A 27,755-nucleotide genomic window follows, 5' to 3' on the forward strand; every position below is an offset into this window, starting at 1 on the left:
ATGATCTGAGCGATCGCCTCCGTCTGCTTCTGGGCGGCGGAGAACTGCTGGGCAAAAGACTCCACCGACTCACCGAAGAGACCAGCCTGGGACACGGGAGCGTCTAAGAACTTGTTCTTCTCCGCATCCGACATGTCCGCCAGACATAGCCATAAGTGGCGTTCCTGGACCACCATCGTGGACATGGCACGACCAATCGCCTGCGCTGTCACCTTCGTAGCGCGAAGAGCCAGATCAGTGGCAGCCCGGAGCTCCGAAAGGACAGGCGAGTCGTGTCCTCCCTCTTGCAGATCCCTCAAGGCCTTCGCTTGATGAACCTGCAGCAACGCCATTGCGTGCAGGGCTGAAGCCGCCTCTCCACATGCCTGGTGGGCAGCGCCCGTTAAACCGGAGGACTGTCTGCAGGCACGAGAGGGGAGGGTTGGGCGGTCCTTCCAAGAGGGAGCGTGTGCCGGACACAGTTGCATCGCGACCGCACGCTCCACGGGAGGGATCCCCGTATAACCCTTAGCGGCTCCGCTGGTGAGGGAGGTGAGGGGGGAGGGCTGAAACAGCCGTAATCTCGTGGAAAACGGCGACTTCCAGGTTCTAGTCAGCTCCTCGTGCACCTCGGGGAAGAAAGGCACCGGTGGAGAGGGTTGTGAAACCCGGGCAGCTCCAAAGAACCAATCATCCAGGCGGGACGGTTCGGGCTGAGGGGGGGGAACCCACTCTAACCCAACGGTCTCCGCCGCTCGAGCGAGCACGGCCACCATCTCTGGATCGAACTCCGGCGTCCCAACCCGACCAGAGGGAGGAAGGGCGTCGGGGTCCACGTCAGGGGGAGGAGGCCCACCCTCGGATGCTGCGGCGTCGGTGGACCCGGAGGGCGGCACGATGGATTCTAGAGACATCGTAGAACACGACGCTGAAGTCTCCATCGGCACATCAACCGGCTGTGGATGAGGAGGCTGAGAGCCTGAGGACGAATCCCCCGCTCGGCTCAGCACAGTGATGCGCAGGTCGTCCTTTGAGAGCTTCACAGCCGCACCGTGGCGGCGTTCAGCACTCGCATGACGAGGGTTGCGCTTTTCCCGGAGGAAAGACAACCGTCTGCGCAAATCCACAAGGGACATGCTCTCGCAGTGAGAACACTTACCCCCAGCGAACGCTGCCTCTGCGTGCTCGATGCCCAAACACGAAAGACAACGCTCGTGACCGTCCTTCGGACCCATGTATTTGCCGCACCCAAGATCGCACGGACGAAAAGCCATCCTGAAAAGGACGCTGATGTCCGGATATACGAGAGAGTGGCTGCCTTTAACAAGGCACAAAGCTCTCTCGTATCACTCTTTTAGGGAAATTCACTCAGATGCTTAGTTGATGAGCGCACAGGGAAAGGCAACGCACACACTAAACTCAAAAACAACAAACAGATGTAGAGCCGTGGAATAAGCGAAGCGTCCGCTGTGGTACTGCTAGTACAACCAACTTCAGCAATCAAATCCCAACAGAGTAAAGTAGCTTCTCAGTAGCAGATACTGCAGGCTTTCGAAGCGAATAAAAGCTAATTTCCCTATTTGCACCTGCTGCTTATATACGCACCTGGCGGGGCGGCGCCAGCATTATGCAAATATCTCAATGCCAAGTTCATTGGCGTTTTAGTAGTATTCGAAGCAGATTGGTCTCTCTAAGCGAGTTCCCAATTCGTCGGTCACGACGTGACGTCGTAGTGACCGACTGAAAGGGAACCATGTATTGAAAATGTTGTGTATTTAAATATAATGAATTTGATAATTTTACTGGCTGATTAAACTGATATATTATGGATGGCAATATTATAGATGATACTGTATAAACTTATAGAGGGCACAATAGAAACTCAAACTACTGATCTCCAATGGAGAATTTTTCATTGTACTGTGACAGAAAATACTGTTGTCTGAAATATACCTTGCTCTCAGTGAGAGTGTGACCGTATTGTGGCCAGGGAAAGAAATGTTCACGTTTTGTAGACTGTAATACGACTTTTATCATTACTACGTATCAGCAAATAAAAGGTTGTGACTGTGCAGATTTGGTCCCTACTGTACCATGATTATATATATATATTATGAAATTCTGATTTGTTTTTAAAGCCATAGAAGATGTAGCTAGATTTGTTTGGGTTTTAGCTTATTATTTTCCTGCCATTTGTTTTCAAAATATGCATCTCATCCCTGTTGTATTTCTATTCAATGGAACGAGACAATAAAGATCTAATCTGAAATTTTCAAAAACTGTTCATTTATAATCTAAAGTTAAAGTCTAAGTGTTTGCAAACTGTACTTTTAGGAAGTTGTTTTAATACATAACAAGTCAAATTTAAGGCCATAAGTTCACACAAATGTGATATTTGTACAAATAACGAAACGCTTTTAGTATCAACAAACTGGTCTAAGTGTTTGGCATAGCTTTGCGGCTCATGAAATGTTATTCTCTAAAAGCCATAAAAAGAATTAAAAAAGTGACTCACATCAACTACTTTTATGGATTTTTTTGTACCTTTCATGCAGAAATATTTTTTTCCCAGGGCCTGTGGATTTTTGCAAGTGAACTGAAAGCAATCTGAGATCACCCATTTTTAGGTTCCAAACTGCAACACTTTAATTACCAACCAGCTACTATACAACATCGCCAAGGGACAGTTAAACTAGTTGAACTAAATAATTTCCCTATGCACCAAACACAAATTTATATTTACATTTAGGTTTTTGGCAGACACTTTTATCCAAATGTATTCCTTGTAATGCACTGGATGGATCAAACCCATTACCATTTGAGAGTTCAACCAGTTGAGATACTTTTCGGCATGTGCCTCCTGTTGTGTAGGGTGCATCCCTTCGTCCCCCCTCAAAGAAAATGTATGACATAAAACAATCTTAAACTGGACATTTTTCCTTAAACAAAACATCCCTGACAGCAGACGACTCTGGGCCAGATCCACACCGGTTTTGCTCTGAAGTTAGGTCAGAAACAACCAGAACCAGTTTAGACTGCAGTCTTTTTTCATGTTTGTCCTGGTTGTGTGTGATACAGAAAGAAAGTCATTGTGAAACAGTACACAGCTCTCTGATCTGGCAGAATGGAGAGTTTATTCCAGGAGGGCAGAAGAGAAATGAATCATGCTGTCCGCACGTGGAGCTGCACTCCAACTGATGTCATTCCCACAAGTGTATAAATGCCTGTGGATGCATCTCTGTCGCGGCAGGTCACCAGCAGCCTCTTCATCTTTGTCTTCACTGCTATACACGGACACAACAGATTGCAGCAGTGACTTATAATTTTCACCTGGCAGATTATAAATCGAGTAAAAAATACTAGCTACATTTGTCCCTAGCTTTGGAGGAGGGGCCAGAACCGAATATAGGGACCTGAGGGGTACATTGACAAATGCTTTTAAAGTACGTAACTTACAGTGCATTCAAGCTATACGTTGTATCAGTGCATGTGTCCCTGGGGTTTGAACTCAACGCAATGCTAAACCAACTGAGCTATATAGCTAATTTAATGGACAACCGTGGGGGACCATCTTTGTTGGGCCCCCCTACCAAATAAGGGCCCTAAAACATCTCAAGCTTCAAGTATAGTACCCCTGACATGGACACTTACAGTTAAAATGACATTAAAACACTTCACTGATGTGCATTTATGTACGAATTTCACCAAGTGAGACAATCTTGGTACATTGTGTGTAATTATCTCTATGCGCCGCAGGCCTGAGCCTCTTTGTCCTTTTAAATGTCTGTTCTTGTGTTTGTGACCTGTAATGAATGAGCATGTGTTTAAAGGTGGCAGCTGTGTGGAGTGTTCAGGCAGAGAGGAAAATCTGGAGCGGGGAGGGGTGAGATTTGTGAAACAGACTGATCGTTTTACCCTGTGGTGGAAATCGCCAAGATTCACTATAGGGGGACTCCATATTTGATGATATTAAAGCATGGATGCGACAAAACCCGCAATAGTTTTGTATAAAGTGTGCATAGCATTTAGAGGCTATTAAAGGAAAAAGGTTACAATTATAAAGTGAAGATAATTAAAATACCTGAAATGTACTAACTATCTTCATAGAACATTACTCTTTACTCTTTCCTAGCCATATGAGAAAACGCTTCCCTGTCAATGACAAGTATTTCCGGATTTTCGCAATACTTATGCAACCCAATTTAAGAAATGCCTCATGTAACTCTGGGTTCACACAAGACGCAAGTTCAACGATTTGCACGAGTAGATTACATACAAAGTCAATGCAAAGACGCGATCAGATGCGTCCTTGCACGGGGCGATGCAAATGAAGTAAATTGGGCCGCGCAATTGCTGCAAAAAAATCGCTATTCGCCTCAAACGCGCCTTTGCGCAATTTGAAAATATTCAACTCAAAAAAAAAAAAATTAATGACACAAAGTTAAATCCCGCGAGTAATCTAGAGCAAGCAACGCGATGCTACACCTTTGGTGTATACGTAGCATAAGAACTCTGTCGCTGAGTCTTGTTTCACAGGTTGTGTTCTCTAGAGGTTTTTTTGTTAATGTTTGAAAGCAGAGGATCTGTTCTTTTATTTGATATATTGTATGTTTATATATTTAAAGGAATAGTCTACCCTTTTTCCATATTAAACTATGTTATTACCTCAACCCAGACGAATTAATACATACCTATCTTTTTTTAATGCGTGCACTGTACAGCGCGTTGTGAATGTGTTAGCATTTAGCCTAGCCCCATTCATTCCTATGGTACCACACATGGTAAACACAGCTGAGCCTCAGTGTCAGTTTGTATGCATGTTCAACGCAGGTGTGAAAAAGCTTAGTAGTCGCTTTGTGGCAGAAATATCTCGGGCGTTGTTGAGTTTAATTCACATAAAACTCCCTGTAAGGAGGTGGAGGGTGATGATGTGTGACCTTGGATTACTGGCGCTTCAAAAGTTGCTTCTGAGAAGCCATCATATCTGTGCTTTATGCCCTCAGTAGGGAGTTTGATGTGCTGTTCGCTGACAATAGTGGGAAATTGGATTAGAGAGGAAAGCAGACTGGAATGTGTTTTAGAGAAGTTTATGGAACTGAAGATACTATAAAGGGTCTTTCAGAGCAACAATGTCTAGGCAGAGCAGCAAAAATATCCGGATTTATGCTAATTTTAACATTAAAGGGGAAATATTATACCTATTTTTCCCCAAGTCTTAGGTGTGCCTAGAATTTGTCTGTGATATGTCAGCTCAAATACCCCACAGATCATTTGTTATAGCATGTACAAATTGCTCCTATAATTGGGTGGGAGAAAAAAACTCGCTGTTTTCATGTGTACCTTTAAATGCAAATGAGCTACAGCTCCTACTACCTTACCAACCGACAGTGAGCACTTTCGGTTAAAACTAGATCAGATTTTTGAGAATAAAGTCTGAGGTAATAGTATATTTAGCCGCATACAGCAAGCTTTCAAACACATTTAGAAAAGGTGTTGGGTAAAACTAGCCAATCAGTCAGTGGCCGTGGGCGGGGCTTTATCAGTATGACATCACATTAACAAGATAATCTAAACAGCATGTCTAACGAGACTGCTTTGGTTTAATGGGAATTAAATAAGAGGGAGAAGGTGGATTTTTTTCCACTGTTGGGTTGTTGTGTTCACGCATTCCTGTCCAAAGTGGATTTTGCATAATATGTGCATTTTAACTCACACGGAAGTGGCGTTTTAATCCAGATTCAATTCAAAGCGATGTTTATCTAATGCGAAAAACTTAAAATAAAATCTATTGCTTTTCTGTGCAATAATTCTTCAGTATTAACAGCACAGTTGGTGTGGACACTAATATAGTTATTATTATGATAGATATGCTTATGCATTTGCTAGACACATTTATCCTGAACGACTTGCAGTGCATTTAAGCTGCACAGTTTTTCATCAGAATGTGTTTATTGGGGCGCCGCCCCCATAAAGTTAGCCAGTGAAGAAGACTACTTTAACATGTTAACAAAAAGTTAAATATTTAGTGCATATAAAATAAAAACATTTACTTTCACTGTTAGTAATATTTTCATGTATTTCGCTCATATGTGTATGTATATGGCGATGGCCGAACGAGTGTGTATGAAGGTCAGTAAACTTTTTAAAAGCATTTGACCTAAGGCTGAGATTTTTAATAGTTTCAGGCTTGTTTCAGATCATCTTTGGGGCGCTGCACTCTGTGCCCCAAACCCTCCCACTTTTGTTGTTAGCGAATCAATATTGTTTTTTGATGTTTTTGACCTCATGTGATTGGACTGTTGTCTCATAATGGCTTTGCAGATTTTATTTAACTGACATGTACAGTACTGATCAGTGGAAGGGAGTAAAAATACGGTTTTAATCTTACAAAACCACCCAAGGCGTTCAGTTGAAGAATGAATAAAGAATTTAAGGAGCTTGGACCAGATCGACCCCACTTGCAGATTCAGCAGGAGTGTGGTCCAGCTTAAACTGGGTTCTTTTCCAGGCAGCACTTCTTATGGCAAATGGAGTCGGCTTTCTGGATGCACTTTAAGTCATGCCTTTTATTGTCTTCCATGTTTGCTGTTTTAAAATCCTGGCACCAAAACGTTGTGGACAACAATAGGGTTTTGCGATTTAAAACATCTCTCTGAAAGGAGCAAGCAACATGAATGTTGTCGTAGTCATCTTGACAATGCTATAATAATAGACTCTGGCACCCTTTTGTTGCTTTCCTTGATGGAGTTTTAAAAGAGCACCCCAAATGCCACTGTGTTTAAGGGAACTTTGAGAAGAATTGTATGTTGTCTGTTGTAAGGGAACACGTAATCCAAGAAGTACAGAGCAGCACGTTACTCTCAATCCTGGCCGACGAGACTATTGATGTTGCCACACAGTGCCAACTTGTGCTTGTGCTGCTCTACATTGATGCAAAAATTGTAACAGTATTGAAGACAAATTCAGTTTGAGTTCAAATTGTACTCAACAGTACAACAATAACATTTTCAATGTTTTAGCTAAGCAGTAATGATACAATACATCGTCACCTGATAAATGGCTATTTACAATCCTGCATTACTAGAGTAACAGTTAGATTTTTAATTTGTTTGCAATATTTTTGACCGAATAGTTTCGGTTGCCAAACATTCGGTGCATCCCTTTTTTTGGTAACTTATAATCATTGTGCTCCTAACATAATGCTCTATCAGTTAGAGAAACACTAGTTGTCTTTAATTATCATTCATGGTGTGAACGAGCATTTAGATACCATGTTGTGAGTGTAGATACTACAGCTTTGTTTTATTATAACAGATTGATTAACTTTTGTCATCATATTTCATATATGTAAGTCCAACTGTATTTCTTTTACAATATCCTTGTTCATTTAGCAATAGGTCACATTACGGAAGTTAGATGGCGTTTCTTACGTTTACCATAATTCGTAGAATCAAAAAAATCATCCATCAATAAGACCACCAGCTGTATTAACGATGCAGAATTAAACAGCAGTGCAGGAATTTACAATCTGACACATCCTAACCCACATAAACACAGGTACGCTCCCCTATGCCTTCCTTTAGCACCGCCCACTGTGATGAAACACTTTCCTTCTGGCAAGGTGAAACTGTGCTGAAATGTATTATTAATGAGAGAGAGAAAGAGAGAGAGAGAGAGAGAGAGAGAGAGATGAGAGATTCCAGTGGTGTTTAATGGTGTTCCCGTATATGAAAGTGTATAGTATGTGCGGCAATTGACAGGTCAATAGGTTTTCTCCCTGGTGTGCAGTAGCCACAAGATTATTTTTCCAACCTCAGTCAGACCAATTAATCAGATTCCCTCTCTTTGCGGACTTTTCTTTGTATGTGTACAAAGCCAAATTTGGGAAAATGTCCTCGCAGATATGGGCGGAGCTTATCTGTCAACCATTCCATTTTTTTAGGAATGTTACCATTCTGCAAACGCTATTTTTCCCATATTTTTAATCTTTCTATAAAAACCCCACTGGGTGTATTTGATATGTTTGCTACATTTGCCGCCTGAAAAGTAGGCGGCAGTATTAGCTGTAACATCTTACTCAAATGACATTTGCTAATAAAACAAGAAGCAAAAGAATTTCCAGATGAAGAAGGATGACGAGCCGCGCAACACAAAATGCGGTGTGCCCACACATTCACTTAATTCTTCCGTACACGCACTTTTGGACGTGTGTGCAGCGTATTCTTTGAAACTTTTGCATGTTGGGGAAACTGCTGTTTGTCCTTTGCTGTCATGCAAAATCAATCACACTGGTTAACTCTTTCACCGCCATTGACGAGATATCTCGTCAATTAAGAGAAAACGCTTCCCCGCCAATGACGAGATTTTTCGTCTTTCCGCAATACCGCTATTATCCACCAGGTGGCGCCCTTCCGCAACTTTTTAAACCCGGAAGTATTGGCCTATGGCAAGCGGCTGCATGTCCGTGTCTGTTTTAAAGATCGCTCTGAGTGGGATCTCTATGAAAACTCCGTCACAAAAATGGAATTATCTCTGCTTTTTGCTCAAAATATGGTGTTTTTGCAGAAACCTACCCATATTCAAAAGCTGATTGCAAAAGAACCAATGAAGGTACGATGAAACGGGTTTTTTTGTTTGAAAGCAGATCAAGCAGGTCTGTTCTTTCATTTGGTATATTGTATGTTTATATATTTGAAGAAGATCATTTTCTGGAAGGCATTAAACTTTGGTGAAAATCATGAAAAACGCTGGCGCTGGCTGGCAACTTTTTTTAAAAACGCTGGCGGTGAAGGAGTTAAGCATACATTGTAGTCCAAGAAAAGAGATTTACGTCGGAGACGATAACTTGCCTCATTGTTTACTTTGGGGTATGTGCCTTTTGCATATCATTAACATGTACTAATACACACTTACATACAAAAGGAAATGTAAATTGTGAATCGAAGGATAGGTGCTCTTTAATTCATACACTGAAAAGATAAAAGAGAAAAAAATATATATTTTTTATATTTCTAATAGTATATTTTATGCATATTTCTATAAAAAAAAACACTTTGGTGGGTCCTAAGATAGATTATACCTGTCTAAGTGGTCTGTGAGAAAAAATGAGGGAGGGGGGTAATATTAGGTTTGGGAAATTTTCCACTTAATTTTCTTCATTTTCAAATCCCAATGTTGACAGGTATGTGGTGGCGCATGGAAAAAACATACACAAAAAGAGAAATGCTTTTAATGATAATTAAATTAGCAAAAGGGAAAGTCTGAAAAAATAAATAAAACCGGCATATAAATGCTTACTGGTTTATTATAACCAGTACTCATAATCATTATTTACCTTGAGAAGTCACTAGGAACATGGATCGCTGAAATGGTCTTTTCAGAGCTTTAATTAATTTGGGCAGGTGGATGAACTGGCATGAATCTTCAGCATCAGATGCGTCTCTCTGGAACAAAGCAGAGAAAGAGATGACGTGATTTTATTAAAAAGTTATTGACTTGATTTGTGACCAATGCAGGTCACCATCTGCAGTGAAAAAGAAATTATAATCCTGCTGATTATTGTGCAACTAAATCGCTAATATGATTTACTTATATACTAAAAAACCCCTAGATGGCAAACTTCAGGATGCGTTACAGCCAAAGCAGTCGCAAGGGAGGCCATTTTGAAGTATCGCATAAGAAATGAGTGAAGAAAACTGCAAATTTCGAATAAAAATCCCTTAATTCGCAAAAAAGGTTTTATGCTCGTTTAAGTGGTTTTAGACTTATGCAATAAAGAGTAAATGCGAATAATTGGAGATTGAAACGCATTTGCCGAATTAATTCTGATGTAGCGAACAGATGTCTATACGATATATGTGGCTCGACGTTTTTTTATTTTATAATTTTTAAAAGATTTGTTTCACATTTGGATGGAAACCCAGCAAGTGTTTGCTTATAACAATCATGTAATTTTTTTTTTTCGAATTTTGGCACGGACATCAAAACAACATTTCATTTGTTTATTGAGTTTGCGTTGCGAGAGTCTTGTATTACAGCTGAACTACTGGACATTTTGCATGCCCTACTTGCTGACTTGTAAAAGTCATGAGCAAACTGAATTTTGAGTTTAGAAAAATTAAGCCATCGTCTGCATTTAAATGCTGTTTTAAATTCTAGAATTACTTTAATTAAATTGATCTACAAAAAAGCACATCAATAAAATTCATCGCTCAGCAACTTCAGAATCACTAAATAACCTCTAGATTGTACTCTAATGCATAAAACAAGAAACACAACTTGTAATTAGAAAAATATTACCGCTCGGTAATTAACTTTTTATGCTTAAAAATCACACAATATTTGGCAGCGCCTGCTGAACGTGCTGTCATAGCTTGGAATGCAAATGTAGTCAGGGCTCTGTGAAATGGCTTTGTCACTTTCGCCCCGCGTTACTTTCGACCCGCTCTCCCCTAAGGTTTGTACAAATGAACTAACAAGAACAAAATTACTTTTAAAATGCTGTATTTATTTGACTTTTACAGTAGGGACACTGGGCTATCTGTTCATTTCCTTTCACAGCATTTAACGAAGAACATAATGAAGTTCTTTGTTGTAGCCGCTGCTTCCAAGGTTTCTGTGGACTCCATAGTCAATTAACGCAAATCCAGTCAAACAATACATATTAAGCGATTAATGGTATGAAAGATGGCCTGGTGTCCTGTGTGCTGGTTCATGTCACATGTGGTCTCAGATTTGTCTCCTTTGATCTCAGTTGAGTCTTAGTCTAGCAGATTGGATGTGGGGTCCATTGTATCTGTTGATGCCAAATCCAGTTAATAAGAGACTAATCATTGTTACATTGAGGCATTAATGTTTCTGTAGCTCACTTGGTAAAGCATAGCACAAAAGTCATGGGTTTGATACCCACATACTGATAAAAAAAGAATACACTCTTTTTCTAAGTCACAAACTTTGAGTTGCATTGGATTTGAACGTGCTAAAAACCGCAATCAATAGATATTAACTGTGAACGAGTTTGATTTAAAACCCAAAGGTTAGATGCACAAGAACAGCAGTTTATACTGCACCATCCCTTTAATTTTCATGTTTAACTTGCAAACAGTGGGACTCGAGGGTTTTCACTTTGACAGTACTTCTAAGGACCCCAAGAAAGTGTCATGAAACAGGCTGATCAAAATGCAAAGCGGCAACTTTTCTTTGGAACAACTTGATTGGTTTGCTCGCTGTGCCAGTGTAACTTGATAGCTTTGGTATAATTCGTTTCAGAATGAACCCGTGGTGGATAATTTATGCTTCTGACAGGAAGTCCCATGGAAGACCGGGGCAGCTAATTTCAATAAGGGTAAACAATAGCTGGCACCTCTTTGACGACCATGTTTTAATTAGAGGCAAATCCAACACATGCCCCGTCATTACGTCGTAGGAAGACGAGAAAATGAAAAGCAGCCTGAGGTTATTTATGGCTGCCAGTTGGAACGTGAACGCAAGCAGTCATATCTAGAAATTTGGGAATATACAGCATCCGTTTTAAAATGTCCTGGGCCTAAAAAAGCACAAGACTAATTTTAAATGGATTGTTAAGGTAGCTGTCTGCTAATTTATGTAAATATATAGGGCCAGGTTTACTAACAGCTTGCGCCAGCGCAAACCATCATTTTGTTGGTAAATAACGACTGTCGGGGTTTACTAAAGACTCGCAGTGGATCATTAGCGCTGAAAAGGTGTGGTCTAGTTATTTTTGCGACCGACCTTATGTGTTTCTAGGAGTTTCCCTTTCAGCCGCAAAATTTTTGGGAAAAGACTATTAACACACGTGCACACATTGATAAATTGCGTTGTTTGAATAATTTTATGACTGGAATTTGCGAGATTATTTAACGCCGTAAAAAGTCTTAAATTACTTTGCACTTGAAATGGCTGAAATTATTGCAAAAAAATCAATAAAAAAATAGGCATCACAGAAAACAGAGAACACGTGATACACTGCCGAGGATTATTTTAACATTCAACAGTTTATTTGGAATGCCAGAGGAACATATTATTAAAAAATATTGTTTGTCAAGCCATGCTATTTGTTATTTGCTTTAGTAAATAAAATAGGACTCACTAGGAGACGTCATGCAAAACCATTTAACGTGTTATTTTATTTGCGCTTTTTAGTAAATAACCCAAAATAACTCCCATTTGCGCTTTTTTTGGAATTACGCTTGCACACTAATTTGCCCCGTTTAGTAAATCTGTCATTTTACCACAAGACTTGTGTTTGAATCATGGTTTAGTCAGTAGTAAATTTTTAAATATGAAAACATAGACTACTTACAGGCTGTGAGTCAGAAGCGGGCAGAATGATGATAATGACCGTTGTTTCCACGTCAACAGGCCGAGAAAGAGATGAAGAGTTTGGTTCCAAATCGCAATAAACGCCATTTTTGAAAAAAAAAAGAGTTACTGCAAGAATCAGTATTATATCAGGTCAGTATTTAAAAGTAAATTCTTAATTTTACGCAAAATCCAATATCCGCCGTTTTATTCTGTCATCTTTTCTCCCTTTTTTCCACAGAATGCAATAAATCCGCTCCACAAATTACAGCGCACCATTCCACGCAATGTAAACAAACAATGGCGGTGCGTGGAGTACACGGAATCTTAGTTTTCCTCATCTACTTTGTACTTCGTGATCAACAAACAAACAAAAACAAAATATTACTTTAATGGCATTTATAAACCTGTGATGTTTTTTTGTAACGGGAAAGAAACGTAAGCCATCAACATCTAATAATTTACGCGAGAGGCATTCGGGAGATGATCGCTTGCTCTCCTGACAGCATCTAGTTTCTCTCGTGCTAACACATTGACCCCAGGGGATCTTATGAAAAACTTTCCATAATTTTACTCAAAGTCAACGAGAATCACAGCTAATCGCTGTGAAAAATGTTAAGCGATGACGTCAAGTATAACCGCGCAGCAATGACAGTGTTCCTAATATGACAAAGTAAGTGTTTTGATTAATGCCATTAATGTTTATTTTTTTATCAGTGTATAACACTAGTCAACTAAATGATATATGAATATAAAATGGCAAAGATGAATGCACATTTATTTATTGATTCAATAGATTTATTCAATTTTGTGGAAAAAAATTATCGTTTTTTTTTTAGATCTTTGAAAATCAAGTTATGGATTTGAATTTTTTTATGTTTTTATAACCTAAAGATGCTATGTGAAAGTTTGTAACAGAAAATAGTGGTTTTCATCTTGACACTTTCTTGGTATAGAAAACACGTTTTTACCGAAATTTGTCAAAATGGATTTATTGCGTTTTGGAACCAAACTCTTCAGATTTAAGTTGGAGATGATAACTTGCGTCACTGTTTATTTGTGATTTGTACCTTTTGCAAATCATTAACTTACACACACTTACACGTAAAAGGAAATGTAAACTAACTATTAAACTAAATATTAAAAGATTTTGAACTATAATTTAAGTTAAAAACTTAAAACTAAAAATTCCTGGCTAAATTCATTGAATCTACAGGTAATGCAACAGCAAACCAGGGAAGGGTCAAAAATGTTTTCAAGGCACTGAATAATGAAGCTTTCAAGTGTTGCGCTGTTATTGAAGGTCACTCTCTGCATCGTTTCATGTTTATGAAGATAATTGCGAAAATGATGATGGAAGAAAGTTTATTTGGCCTGGTCTGCTGCATATAAAGCTAATGAATCAGCGTTCATGAGGGGCTTGTGAAACCGCTTAGCATGTGTTAATGGTTTGAATGGGTGATCTCGAGAGGTCTTCTTACATTAAAGGTGGAGTCGTAATTTGGAAATCAATCTCCCTACAAATCGGAATCTAAAGCCAAGCATCCTTCAAAATGTATGACCGTGGAGCATAACAGAAAGATATATTTTGATAAATAATGGAAATCACACATTTGACGGCACCCAATGAATAACATACTGTAGTAGGGAAGTCAATGGGTACCTGTGTGGTTTCCATTATTTACTAAAATATCTTATTTTGTGTTCCAAGGGACACAATATGACACTACAGTATATGGCAATTTGTAGGTATTTCACAAAGTGGTTAATTCGTATTAATTTGTACAACCACATTCATACATTTTTGTACAATTTGCCTTGATCCCTGTAGCTCTGGGGTTAGGGTTGGGGTTTCTTATTGTTTTTTTATGATAATCGTTTTTGCAAGATTAACTTTGTACGATTTTATACGATATAAAAACGATGGGTTCTTGAAAGGCGCTATAAAAAACAAACATATTATTATTATATATGAATTCTCATGAGATCAGGCTGAGTATCCCTATAAATTTATCCTGAACAAATATTTCACTTGATTTATTCAGCATCTATGATTTAACTATCTTACATTGCCATCACATGACTGTCAAATTATTATAGTTAGCTTGCCGGTTAAATCCGTGTCCTGTATGTGTACAGTTGTTTGTGTTTGTTCACAGCTTGTGAAGAGGTCATAATTCTGCCTGCAGACTCTCCAATGGTCATTCGGTGAAATAAGGTGATGAAATGATAGGAAATGTCTGGTTTGCTGCACTGAATGATGCATTTTAAAAGTAACACCATGCCTTGACTGAAAAATTTATTGTAGCAGTATTTTTCCATTTTATAGTAGATTTTAATTATATTAAGCCCATTAAATATGACTGCATAATAGAGTGAAGAGTTCACCATATATATAGCTATAAATCATTTACTTTGATAATCACAAATTGTTGCTCACACTTGTTTTTCAAGTTAGCAGTAAGATTTAACCGATCAGAAGCCACATTGACTTCCATAGTATTCTTTTTCCCTACTATGGATGTCAATGGGGCTTTTGATCGGTTTGATTACAAACATTCCTCAAATGATTTTTCTTTGTGTTTGATTTATACATATTGTTTAAATTTATAAATAACATGAGTGTGAGTAAATTTTTTGGGTGAATTATCTCTTTAAATTGAGACCAAATTAAAACACCAAAAGAATTTGTCTCACAAAAAAAAAAAAAACTCGCAATTGTCTCCTGTATATTGAAACAACATCTTAGTTATTACTTTCATTCCCAACGAATCAGTTTTTAACCCTTATGCCGTGGCTGTATGTCCTGTAGTGTTTGTTTACATCTTCTCGAGTATTTTTAGTCCCTGTTCTTTCAACCTCACTGTCTGACTCGAAAATAACCACAATAACGGATGAACGCCGAAGCGTACCCTTCTTGCGCCTCCTGACAGTTTGGATTTTTCTTTAACACTGTTTTCATCTGCAGATACAGACAGAACACCGTGTCACACAGATCAGCCAATGGCCGCGCTTCAAAACCTACAGTAGTAAGCTGCCTATCTAGACAGCATTTCTGAGCATCATGTGGGATTTAAAGAGATAATGTTCTGCACTGAAGATTCAAAATGTTTCAGGCCAGATAGTTAACACTTGTAAAGCTCACTAGGACTTTATTAACTTTGAGCTTTTTAAAACATTTATAGAAAAAATGAGACAAGAAATTGATGAGAAATATTTTACAAAATAAAATAATGTAAAAATAAATGATTTACAGTTAAAATAATTTATTGAACTTGATCATAAATGCTTATTGACACTAACAAAGAGTTCATGTCGATCTCTTAAACCTAAATGAAATGAAATCCTAATCGAGACTTCAGTCTCCTCAAAAAAGCTCAAGATGTGTTTCGTGCCGAGAGAGGTCACACTAAGATATTTAGTTGTGAATTTTTTAAATTTTGTGTATTTCCTGTATTTTCTGTTTGTATCTTAAAAAAGATTAAAAAATAAATATGGAGGGTCATTAAAACTTTGCTAAAACAACAAAAGAATTTTGCACAATACAAATAACTTTTCTAATCTTGTCAAATAAGAAAAAACATTTTCCTGCCGATGACGCTTTCCTGACAAGTTTTTATGGTAATAATTCCGCTATTATCCACTAGATGACGTCTAGTTGACTCTTACATATAGCACAAATTTTAAACTTTGTTTTATAATAATTTTGAATCTGATCTCTAACTAAATTCCTTTACAAAAGTGCAATGATTTCAGCTTTTTGCACAAAATTTGGTATTTTTGAAGAAACCTACCCACAATGAAGAGGTTATAAAATGAGAAAAAAATGAAGATGAAACGTTTTTTTTTTTTTCGTTTTGTTAGTTTAAAAGCAGATGGTTTGTTTTTTCATTTGATATATTTGTATTTTTATATACTTATAGAAGAACATTTTCCTGGAAGGCATTTTGGCAAAAAAAAAAAAAAAACATGCTGGCGAGCAACTTTTTTTTAAAAGGCTGATGGCGAATGAGTTAAATACATGTGCAAATGTTAAGTTTTCATGACCATGCACACAGCAACTTTGAGTATGGGTGGGCGATATGACCAAAATATTATATCATGTTACGCGAACATGTAACCTCGATAGAGACGATAGTCCAAAATCACTACAGGCTGACAAATTTCTACCGGTTTGTCATACCTGTCGGTTTATCACCCACCCAAACTATGTACATGTGTAAGTCCAAGTGTGGTGTTTTATAAGTCTTTTTGTAAGACAGTTTTATCATTTCAGTTATTGAATGCTTTTCAGAATAACAGGTTCACTGATAATTACCGTAATCAGATTTTTCCTGGTAAATGAAAGCGTTTATGTCGCTACTGCATTATTATTGTTTCAGAGATCAAACACTTGTTTTATTATAAAATACTGTGGAGTTAGAGTACAGGGTGGCACTGGAGAAACAGATATCATTATGAAACACAAAATAATACCTCACACTTAATCTCTTGCTGTTCCAGGGGAGACATTTTTGCAATTAAACTTTTGGGATAACAGCATGTGCTTAATGACCAATACACATGTAAATGTAAATATTGCATGTTGGTTTAAACCGAATGCATTTATATAGCGCTTTCATAGACCAATGGCCATCCAAAGAGCTTTACATATTGCCTCACATTCACTCACACATACACCGACATTAGAGCATTTGTTGCAAATTTTACTGTTCTAACAAGTCCAATATCATCATATTTTTGCTTTACTGTACACTCCACAATTCAAGCCCCTTGGGATGTAATTTAACCTATGCTAAATTGTTTAAAATTTCGACTGAACAAACATGGGGGGGGGGGGGGTGAGTAAATTACTATTTTTTATGAAGGTGGAGTATTGCTTTAAGCCTTGTATCAAAAACCACGGGCAAGACTAATAATGCAAGACTTCAGTATGTTTAAAATAATGCACTTTCAATTATATTTATCTTTGATGTTTGATAAGGGTATCCTTTAAAATTACCCAAAACTTACCTTCATTTTCCAAGCTCACTTCCTCACTGCAAAGACATCATGGATATACACATTTAAAGCTGTCTGTCAGCCTCCACCCCTCTGTATTTCCTCTCTTGATCTCAGTACCCCAGAGCCCCCATATGTACTCTGACACCAATCCAGCGGACAGGCTAACTGACAAGACCTTTTGTATAGCTGCTGCAGTGCCTGGGGAAAAAACCTATACACTTCTGGTCTGCAGCAGCTAATGCAGACTGGCCTTTTACTTGAGCAACAGAATATAAAGTAGTATCCATTTGTATCCAAACTGTTTACATAATGTTAAATGTTTAACATTTGTGCTTATCACATTTTTAAATCTGTCACAAAACACACAAAACAAGTATAGATTCAATTGAAATTGGGATTTATACATGATAATTAAATAAATAATACATAATAAAATGAATAAATAGCTATACATTGATGTATGGTTTGTTTTGTAGGATATGACAATATTTGGCTGAGACACAACTACACTGCCAAAAAATAAAGGCTAGGTTTACTTAAAAATATAGTGCATCATTTTTGCATCCATATTTTTAAGTATTACATGACATTTTAAGCAATTTATGCAATTACTTTAAAATATAGTGCATCATGTTTGCATTCATATTTTTAAGTATTACATGAAATTTTGAGCAATTTATGCAATTACTTAAAATTTCATGTAATACTTAAAAATATGGATGCAAAAATGATGCACTATATTTTTGAGCAATTTATGCAATTACTTAAAAATATAGTGCATAATTTTTGCATCCATATTTTTAAGTATTACATGAAATTTAAAGCAATTTATGCAATTACTTACTGCATCATTTTTGCATCCATATTTTTAAGTATTACAGGACATTTTAAGAAATTTAAGCAATTACTTAAAAATATAGTGCATCATTTTTGCATCCGTATTTTTAAGTATTACATGAAATTTTAAGCATAAAATTTAATTTTTAATTTTTAAGCATATTGTTTAAATTTATAAATAACATGAGTGTGAGTAAATTTTTTTGGGTAAATTATCTCTTTAAATTGAGACCAAATGAAAACACCCAAAGAATTTGTCTCACAAAAAAAAAACTCGCAATTGTCTCCTGTATATTGAAACAACATCTTAGTTTTTACTTTCATTCCCAACCAATCAGTTTTTAACCCTTATCCCTTGACTATGTGCTGTAGTGTATGTTTACTGTGTATTTATGCAATTACTTAAAATATAGTGCATCATTTTTGCATCCATATTTTTAAGTTTTACATAAAATTTTAAGCAATTTATGCAATTACTTAAAAATATAGTGCATCATTTTTGCATCCGTATTTTTAAGTATTACATGAAATTTTAAGCAATTTATGCAATTACTTAAAATATAGTGCATAATTTTTGCATCCGTATTTTTAAGTATTACATGAAATTTTAAGCAATTTATGCAATTACTTAAAAATATAGTGCATCATTTTTGCATCCGTATTTTTAAGTATTACATGAAATTTTAAGCAATTTATGCAATTACTTAAAATAAAGTGCATCATTTTTGCATTCATATTTTTAAGTATTACATGAAATTTTAAGCAATTTATGCGTTACTTAAAAATATAGTGCATCATGTTTGCATTCATATTTTTAAGTATTACATGAAATTTTAAGCAATTTATGCAATTACCTAAAAATATAGTGCATCATTTTTGTATCCATATTTTTAGGTATTACATGAAATTTTAAGCAATTTATGCAATTACTTAAAAATATATTGCATCATGTTTGCATTCATATTTTTAAGTATTACATGAAATTTTAAGCAATTTATGCAATTACTTAAAAATATAGTGCATCATTTTTTTGCATCCACTTTTTTAAGGGTTTGACTTCAAATTTTAGGTATATCCAGCATATAATTTGTTACAGTGTGTTTAAAAATCTGTAATCTGAGAGTGCAAAAAATCTTAATATTGAAAAATTGCCTTTGAAGTTAAAATTAAGTCCTTACAACACATATTGCCAATGACAAATGCATTGGTATATTTACGATATGGTATCTTCATGCAACATGATCTTTAACTATTATCCGGATGATTTTTTGCATAAAAACAATTATTTGACCTATACAATGCATTGTCTATTGCCACAAATACACCCGTGTGACTTATGACTGGTTTTGTGGTCCAGGGTCCAATCAGTGGTTAAAAATATGTGGGACGAGTCAAAATGAAACGGGTGACTCAATGGAAAGGGTTTAAAACTTATTTTATAATGTCTGTAAAAAAGAAAGTTATTTGTGATCCGAACATATGATTTTATTTTGATCTAAGAATACAAAGACAACAGTGGCTTTCACCAACAAGGATTATAGAGCTAATCTAAAGTTTATTGATCCCAGTTTTATTTTAATTCATGTTACGGCACTTAATTCTGAACACTGATTAAAAATTAATTCATTAAACCTATATTTAAACCAGCCTGATTCATTTTGTATGCCATGATGTCTTTGTGTCAGTTGAAAATAAATCCCTATAGATATAAATATGAGAGCAGGATTATTGTAGGTTTACTGTAAGATTACAACAAGTGATTTAAATGCATCCATGTTTAAAGAGACACTCAATTTCTTACCGTTTTGGAATCCATTCAGCTGATGTTCTTCGGGTCTGGCGCTACCACTTTTAGCATAGCTTAGCATAATCCATAGAATCTGATTAGACCAAGCATCACGCTCAAAAATGACCAAAGAGTAATAATCAAGGACTTTGCTGTCGTAACATGGCTGCAGGAGGCACAAAAATATTATTACGCAGCTGAAAATAGTCCCCTTAGTAACTTTCAATGGCAGGGGACTATTTTCGGGCACTACCTGTATGTAATATCAATCCGCCTCCTGCAGCCATGTCACGGCAACAAAGTCCTTGATTATTACGCCAGAATGAGAGTATAGTTCCACTGATCTATATAAATGACTGGATTGCGCATGACGTCACACTTGTGAAGCCACCGCGCCGCCATGTTGGTATACCCAAACGTTCTATTAAATCAATGGACGTTATCAGATTTTAATGATAAAACATCACTTTACTCGTCTTCGTTTTTATATGTGAAGTTACCATGCACATTATTACAACACAAACGTCCAAAGCATGTAAATAGTTATTTACTGAAAGTTGTACAATTTGCGTTTTAAACAGTTATTATACATTCATCTTTATTACAGTATCAGATCAACAGACAGACCGCAGCATATTTAGTATTAATGACAATAAACATGCTCATTCTGAAATCTATATAAATAATCATGCTTTGTACCGTATGTGCATGCAATAATTTGCTAGTTTTGTAATTATGTTATCTAAACTTACATGTTACCTAAACTTATTTAGAGAAATAACGCTGACCGTCACAGTGTAGCTGAATGTCAAAAAAAGCTTTATTTATACCCGTGTCATTAACAAATGCAACAGACACACTCACTTTAACGTTTTTTTTATAAATCCATTATCCTGCCCGATTAAAACATAAACACTGCAAATAACACCAGAATTAACAAATAATTAACGTACACATATCCTAAAAATTAACCTTATGTAACTTTTACGCTGTAAAGGGGGTATATTTTGATCATAATTTTGAATGGAAGGAAAAATATCAAAACTCTTTGGTTATTTTTAGCGCGATGCTAATGGTCTTATCAGATTCAATGGATTATGCTAAGCTATGCTAAAAGTGGTAGTGCCGGACCCGGAGATCATCTGAATGGATTCCAAAACGATAAGAATCAAATTAGCATATTTTCGAAAAAAGTGGAGTGTCCCTTTAAATGTTACACAAAGTCCTAACTAGACATGATGCCACGACACTCAATAAAATCTTTTTTTATGTTAATCTGAGTTTTTGTCCTAACCAGTGGTTATGCGGATGACAGCTCCGCCTACACAGAGATCCCATTTAATGAAAGATCTGCGCATTATGACTATTATTAATCAAACAAGGATGAAGAAAGACCGGTTACATGTTTAAAGGCAGAAATATATAACAAATACATTAAGTTGCACAAGAATAGCTATAAAAAGCAGGGGGATGTGTGTCTGTGTGAGACAAATTGCCCATTGCTGGACTAATGTCACGTCTAGTTTGGACACGGTGCAACCCTGAGTCTTTTCAAGCACGGTTTAAAGTTTGTGCAACATAATTATTTAACAAAGACTGATTCAGTTTAGATTTAAGCCTAATTCTTGTTAAGATTTGTTAATAATGCACAATAATAATGTACATATGAAATAAATAATCAGATGGGCACATTTTGTGTATATATTTGCGATCTAGAATTGTTATTTTCATACACCCTTGGGCACTAGAAAATTTTGCTTACTTTTAGCTCAGGGTGAGTTGGCAGAGCTCTAATGGTAACAGTATATTTTCTGGATTTGGTACCTAGCACACACAAAAGAGTCCATGCTTGGACTCCGGTGTCTCTGTCAGTTGCCATGGTAATAGGAACATGAGGACAATAGTGTATAACAATGTATGCTGAGTCTGCTAGTGGACTTAAAAGATAATAGAGTAATGATGAAGAGCTGTGTTGTTGTTCCCTAAAGCCACATTTCTAGCTGATCTTTAATAGTTACATTGACTAGTTGAAAGCCAAATCCTACAGTGAAGTCAAACAGTGATAATATAGGGCGAGACTTAATTTTTATAGAACACCATCGAGCGATGAAATCATCTGGAAATCTATTAATAATTAGAATAGAAAATAAGTAGAGAAGATGTCCGTGTTCTGTCGAAGTCTGTTCCCTCTATGTGTTTCTTATAGCGTTTTTATCACGTTATTTTTATAATTTATTTAGAATAAATGCTTTTTTATACTGAAAAAGCAATAATATCACTATTTGTTTTATGTTTCATAATTTATTTAGTTTTCTAATATTTCTTTTTATTTCCTTATATCTTAGCTTATGTCTTCTTCATGATTTTTCTAAAATTATTATGTTTGCATACTTAATAAATATATAAATATAGCCCACACACACGATGTAAACAGGCCTTTTTAATTTATGTGTAAACATAATACTTTTGTAATAGTTTTAGAACAAACACTTAGGCTATAAATATAAGGAAGAAATAATAGAAAACAGGAAAATAATGAAATATTTAATAAATTATATTATATAGAATACATGATAGTATTGCTTTTTATGTACTTTAGCGATTCAGACTGTAAAATTAATTGATTTAGCAAAAAAGAACAATACATATACATTACATACATGCATATCAGTAGCCAAGCCATTTAAACTTTTTATTTATCTAAAAAATAAATGTAACGTTATCAAAACGCTATAAGAAACATTGCACTAAAGGGAAACATAGGGGAATCAGTCTTCGACAGAACACCGGATCCATAAAAATTACGGTTTAATGCTAAAACACTGCGGAGATATCACTTTCTGCAACCAGTTTGGCTCCGCCCACAAAAAAAAATAATCTCTGTTTGCAAACACGAAAGTAGTCTATACTGTAAAAATCAATGTTGAAAACTCTTGTTACATCAAATTTACAATGGAAAGCTTATAACTATGATTTATAAATTGAGCCATCGGGTACAATTTTTCTGAAAAATACAGTTTGACCCAAGTAAAGGCAAAATATGTAAAGTTATATGTTGCTTTCCGTTTAAATATGTTTCAAAGAGTGATGGCGAAAGAGAGACAAAAGTAAAGGATTTCGGCATTAATATTCTAACTCTTTAAGAGTTTAAATGATCTTTACTGAAAAAAACTGGTAGGCATAGAGTAAACTCTGGTAGCCGGCCATGTTTCTCTTTACAGGAAATTCACAAAATCCTTGTGAACCAGCATGGGAAGGAAGGACTTGAACAAAAAATAAAGTCTTTTTAGTCTGAAAGTTTTTATAGACACTTACTTCAAACAGTCAGGGAGGATGTGTCACTGCGTTTGTATCAGCGTGTTGGAGTGTGTGTGCGTTTTAAAGTGGTTGAATTGAGCCTTTCGGGCTGGTCAAATAGTGGCAGCCTCTTCCGTATCTCTGAGAAGTTGTGTTTGATTTTACTTCGTCTGAACTCTTCCCTGCAGGTTCTTTTGATTTTGTCCTTTCAGACCTCATTGGAGACCCTGCAGAGATTCCTGCAGAACAACGTGTGATCTTTGTAGGCACCACGGACCGAGCAGTCTCATCTATTTTCTGCCCAATAGTTCAAACTAACTACAGATTCATCTAAACTTGTATGGTGTTAAATCTTAAATCCTGTATATGTTAATTTTTATATTAAACCAGTTCTTAGTATATTTATTTTTCGTATTTCAGATGTCTCATATTTGAATACATATTTGACACAAATAGCGTGCCTAGTTTGCAAATACTATTTATATTAGCTCTTGACCACCAATGTCTGGTTGTCTTGCACAAAGTTCAGAGGTCTCTCGGAGGAACGTACAAGAAAATACTACTATTAAACAATTATGCAATTGCGCTATATAAATAAAAATTGAATTGAATCCTAAAGCATCCTACTACATTACTGTCTAGAAAACAAAAAAAAGCTTTCTGTCTTACCTACAACGAGATTACATTGAGTAATTGCTACTAAAATCGCATCTTCCATGGGCCCCTACAATATTTACTGTATATAATACACAATGTTGATTGATTTTTCCCTGAGCCCTCATCTTTTATTCTCCTCATCAGTGCTATAAGCTCTCATTGATTGCTGTTAACGGATCAGGCCGCGCGAATGAAATGGTATCTGAGAGCACTGATATATCACTAGATGAATACTTTCTCTGGGCCGTCGAAAGACAAAATATGGCTGCAGTCCACATATTGTGGAGATTTATTCGTACTCGCCGAAGCTGCCGGCCTCTTCGGCCTGCCCAGTAAACTGCTTTATGGGCGCTTATGCAACCGTAGTCCATCGTACTTCAAAACTCAGCCTGATGCATCGATGAGAGTCTCACTGTGTCGTGATTTGAAGCGGTGATTCAAGATGTCCATCATTTCTCATTTTTTTACTTTTGGACATCTATAGCATTTTATCAGCTGCTTTGTGACTGCTCCGAGAAAACGGACGGCCCCTTGCAGCCATAGACAAGTTTCTAATGGCCGGGAAGAGTTCGCCTCCTGCGCTTGCAATTTTGAGTCACTCAGAAGAACATTTTTTGGCGTTTCATTACGTTTCTGGACGTAGATGGATGTGGACTGACTTTTTGGCCAGTGGACCGGTGAGATTTGTGTTTAGTGCTCACGGAAGCAATAAGAAAAGTTATAGCATGCTTTATTTTACACTTTCTTTTCTCCATGAAACCCTGGCAACAAATGCTGGCTAACTGTTCTTATGGCTCAAACGGCGGTTTTGTTTTTACGAGTTTATCTATACAGGCCTCCATTATTTTGCATAATGCACTTTTTATGGTGGGGAATAGCTGGTGGCAATCACAATGAAATGCTCTGATGCTCTGAGCGGGACATATAAGAGTGACATTGCCGAAGCTCAAGCCGAAATGTGCATCTTGAATCCCACAACAATGAATCAGATCAACTCCTCCTATACAATATTAAAACGTCATTGTGGGGTACGTGATCACTTTTTCCAACTTTTTTCAAACTTTACCATTGACAGTTGTTCAAAGTGCACCCTTTGCTTTGGCTGGGTCTGGTGTTTTTCTGATGGAGATAGGGGCTGTTTATACCTGGTATTAAGACGTGTTTTGGTCAATCGGATCACAAGTGGAAAAGAGAGAGAGAGACACATTCACACCTGGTATTTTAATCCATCCCATTTGTCCACTTTCGACCACTTCTGTTCTGATTACTGAAGGGGGGGGGGTCTGTGGGTGAGACCCTTTGCTTTCTTTTAAACACAAGCGGGAGAAATTACAGGTTTGCATTGACGCAAACTAATATCATGTCGAAGTCCACCGCTTGTGTTTTTAGTAAACATGGTGCACAGAGTTTTGTACATGTTTATGTAAGAGATTTATTTGATATTCAGAGCAACTGATAAAATAAGATTGCGCAACCTTTAAACACTCGCAAAATGAAAGAGGCCTAGTGCAGCCGCTTTAGTTTTATCAATGAAAGCCTATAGATAGCGTTGTACACTATGTGTGATCAATACGTAGAAAGTAGGCGGTCTTTCGTGGCTTTTCGGACACATTCGACCACATGAGTGTCTACACCGAAAAAGCCCTCCGGTCAAATGCGTTTTTTCAAATGCTCTGAATGTGGTCAAAAGTGGACGAGCTCAAATTGTTTTAAACCGAATTCACACCTGTATTTAGTGTCCACTTGTGATCCAATCGACCACTTCTGAACCGGGCTCTGGCACAATTTGCGATCCCACCGTGCGTTTCATGCCCGAGCCTAACTACGCAAAAAACAAAGTACTCTTAAACCACAACTTCCCGTCTTGCACTTGCAGTGTGATGCGCTTTACATATATAAAAAATAGGGGTGTAACGGTTCGTGTATTCGAACCGGACCGTTTCGGTTCAGGGCTTTCGGCACGGTGCGCACGTGCACCGAAAGTATTTTGTGTGCGCCTGTGCGGAACATAATACGTGCGTTTCCGCACGAACATATTAAGTGGCCGAAGTCTCCGCGTTCAGCGCAAGTCTTCTGTCAAACATATAACATAATTCGGCCCGCAGAAAGATTTTTATTTACTTAGTTGTATATCCGTTTGATTATTGATGTAAACGTTTACGTGTCGTATCTAAAAGCGCATGTTAAACGCGTGTCAACGCGCTGCTTTGTTCTTTCAAAAGTGCGTGAGAGGATGCACGTCTTTCGTTGCTACGCATTCATAAGACGCGCTTTCTGTGACAGCGAGAATAAGGAATGCGTGATCAGATTTTTCATCTGCATATCACGTCAATCATATCATTGTCACAATGCGATCAGCTGGTCGGGACAGAGAAGAGCTGTAACCCGGGCTTACTCAGCTGTTACTCAGCTGCGGAGGGGTTCGTAAGTAAAGTCACAGCTTACATTGATGACACAAGCAAAGATTAGGAGAAACGTGCAAAAGATCAAAGATGGCTATGTATGCAGCTCACTAATCTCAAAATGAGTGTATAATAAGTATATCATCATGTTGCTTGCTATGCAGTTACACATAGAGCAGTAATATTATTTTTATACAGAGATGGTACATAGCCAATTCAATTCTGTGAGTTAAACAATCCAAAATAAATCAAAACAGAAAATTTTTAGTGGCAAAAATGTAGGCTAATAGTTCATAAATGTATTCAGGAATTGAATTTGTTAGTTCAAGGTTTTAGTAGAAAAAGTTTAAGAGAAGGTTAAGATAAGAGTTACCTTCTGTTATAAAATAATGTAAAAAATAACTTTGCAGTAGTATTTTATTTATTATTTTTTCATTTTATATATATTTTATACTTTAATAAAGTGTTTAAAAAAGTGTAAACAAATTGTAAAAAAAAGTTTAAAGTAATAAACAACCTGCAGTTTAATGTTTGCATTTCTCCCTTACTGTACCGAAAATGAACCGAACCGTGGCTTCAAAACCGGGGTTCGCACCGAACCGTGATTTTTGCGTACCGTTACACCCCTAATAAAAAACATACTTGAGGATCATTTTAAACAATAAACCGACACAAAGACATTATTAGCATCATTCCACAATACAAAAATGTCAGAACGTTCCTCTTTCTCCACACTCTTTCTCCAAAAACTGGAGCAGTAGTTTACATAATTTTGTAATACACAAGGTCACGTTGGCGATTCACAAGGCTAGTGCAAGATGAGAATTGTGGTTTAAAATTATTTTTTTTGCAAAAATTATGTTTGTTCCGTTAGATAAGACCCTTAAGGCCGTTTCACACGGTACGCGGCAACCGCAAGTGTTTAGTTCTTTTTCAATAGGAGACGTGCGGAAAGCGGCAAAACGGGGGCGGTTACAGAGGTGAAGCGGAGTTGGTCCACACGCCTTGCTCGTGCACCCAAAATCCTATTCCTTCTCCGGACATGGTACTTCATGACAGGCGCCGTTGAAGATAAACATATTTGCACTTAATGCTGCACAAAACGCTTCCAATACAAGAGAAAAGCTGAAGCCGCGCTGCGATTTTGCCGCTTACCGTGTACCGTGTGAAAAGGCCTTTATGCCTCGGTTGGAATCACTTAGAACCCTTTGAAACCGCATAGAAACTATACTGCTCTTCAAAGCCAAAGCGCAGTAACTACGCAAACACTGAAACCGAGAAAAATGACCTTAAAGTTTTTTACTCCAGCAGGTCAAACATGTTACTGCAATTTTGGCACACACGTTTCTCTGAAATGGGACAAAATTGAACCAGGAGACTTTGTCACAAGACACATCAGATATCACAAAGCCCATTCCAACCCCTTAACTCAATTTTGACCAAATGCGTAGTTACTGCGCTTTGGCTTTGTA

The sequence above is a fragment of the Paramisgurnus dabryanus genome, chromosome 4 (assembly GCF_030506205.2).
Source record: "Paramisgurnus dabryanus chromosome 4, PD_genome_1.1, whole genome shotgun sequence".
Classification (NCBI taxonomy): domain Eukaryota; kingdom Metazoa; phylum Chordata; class Actinopteri; order Cypriniformes; family Cobitidae; genus Paramisgurnus; species Paramisgurnus dabryanus.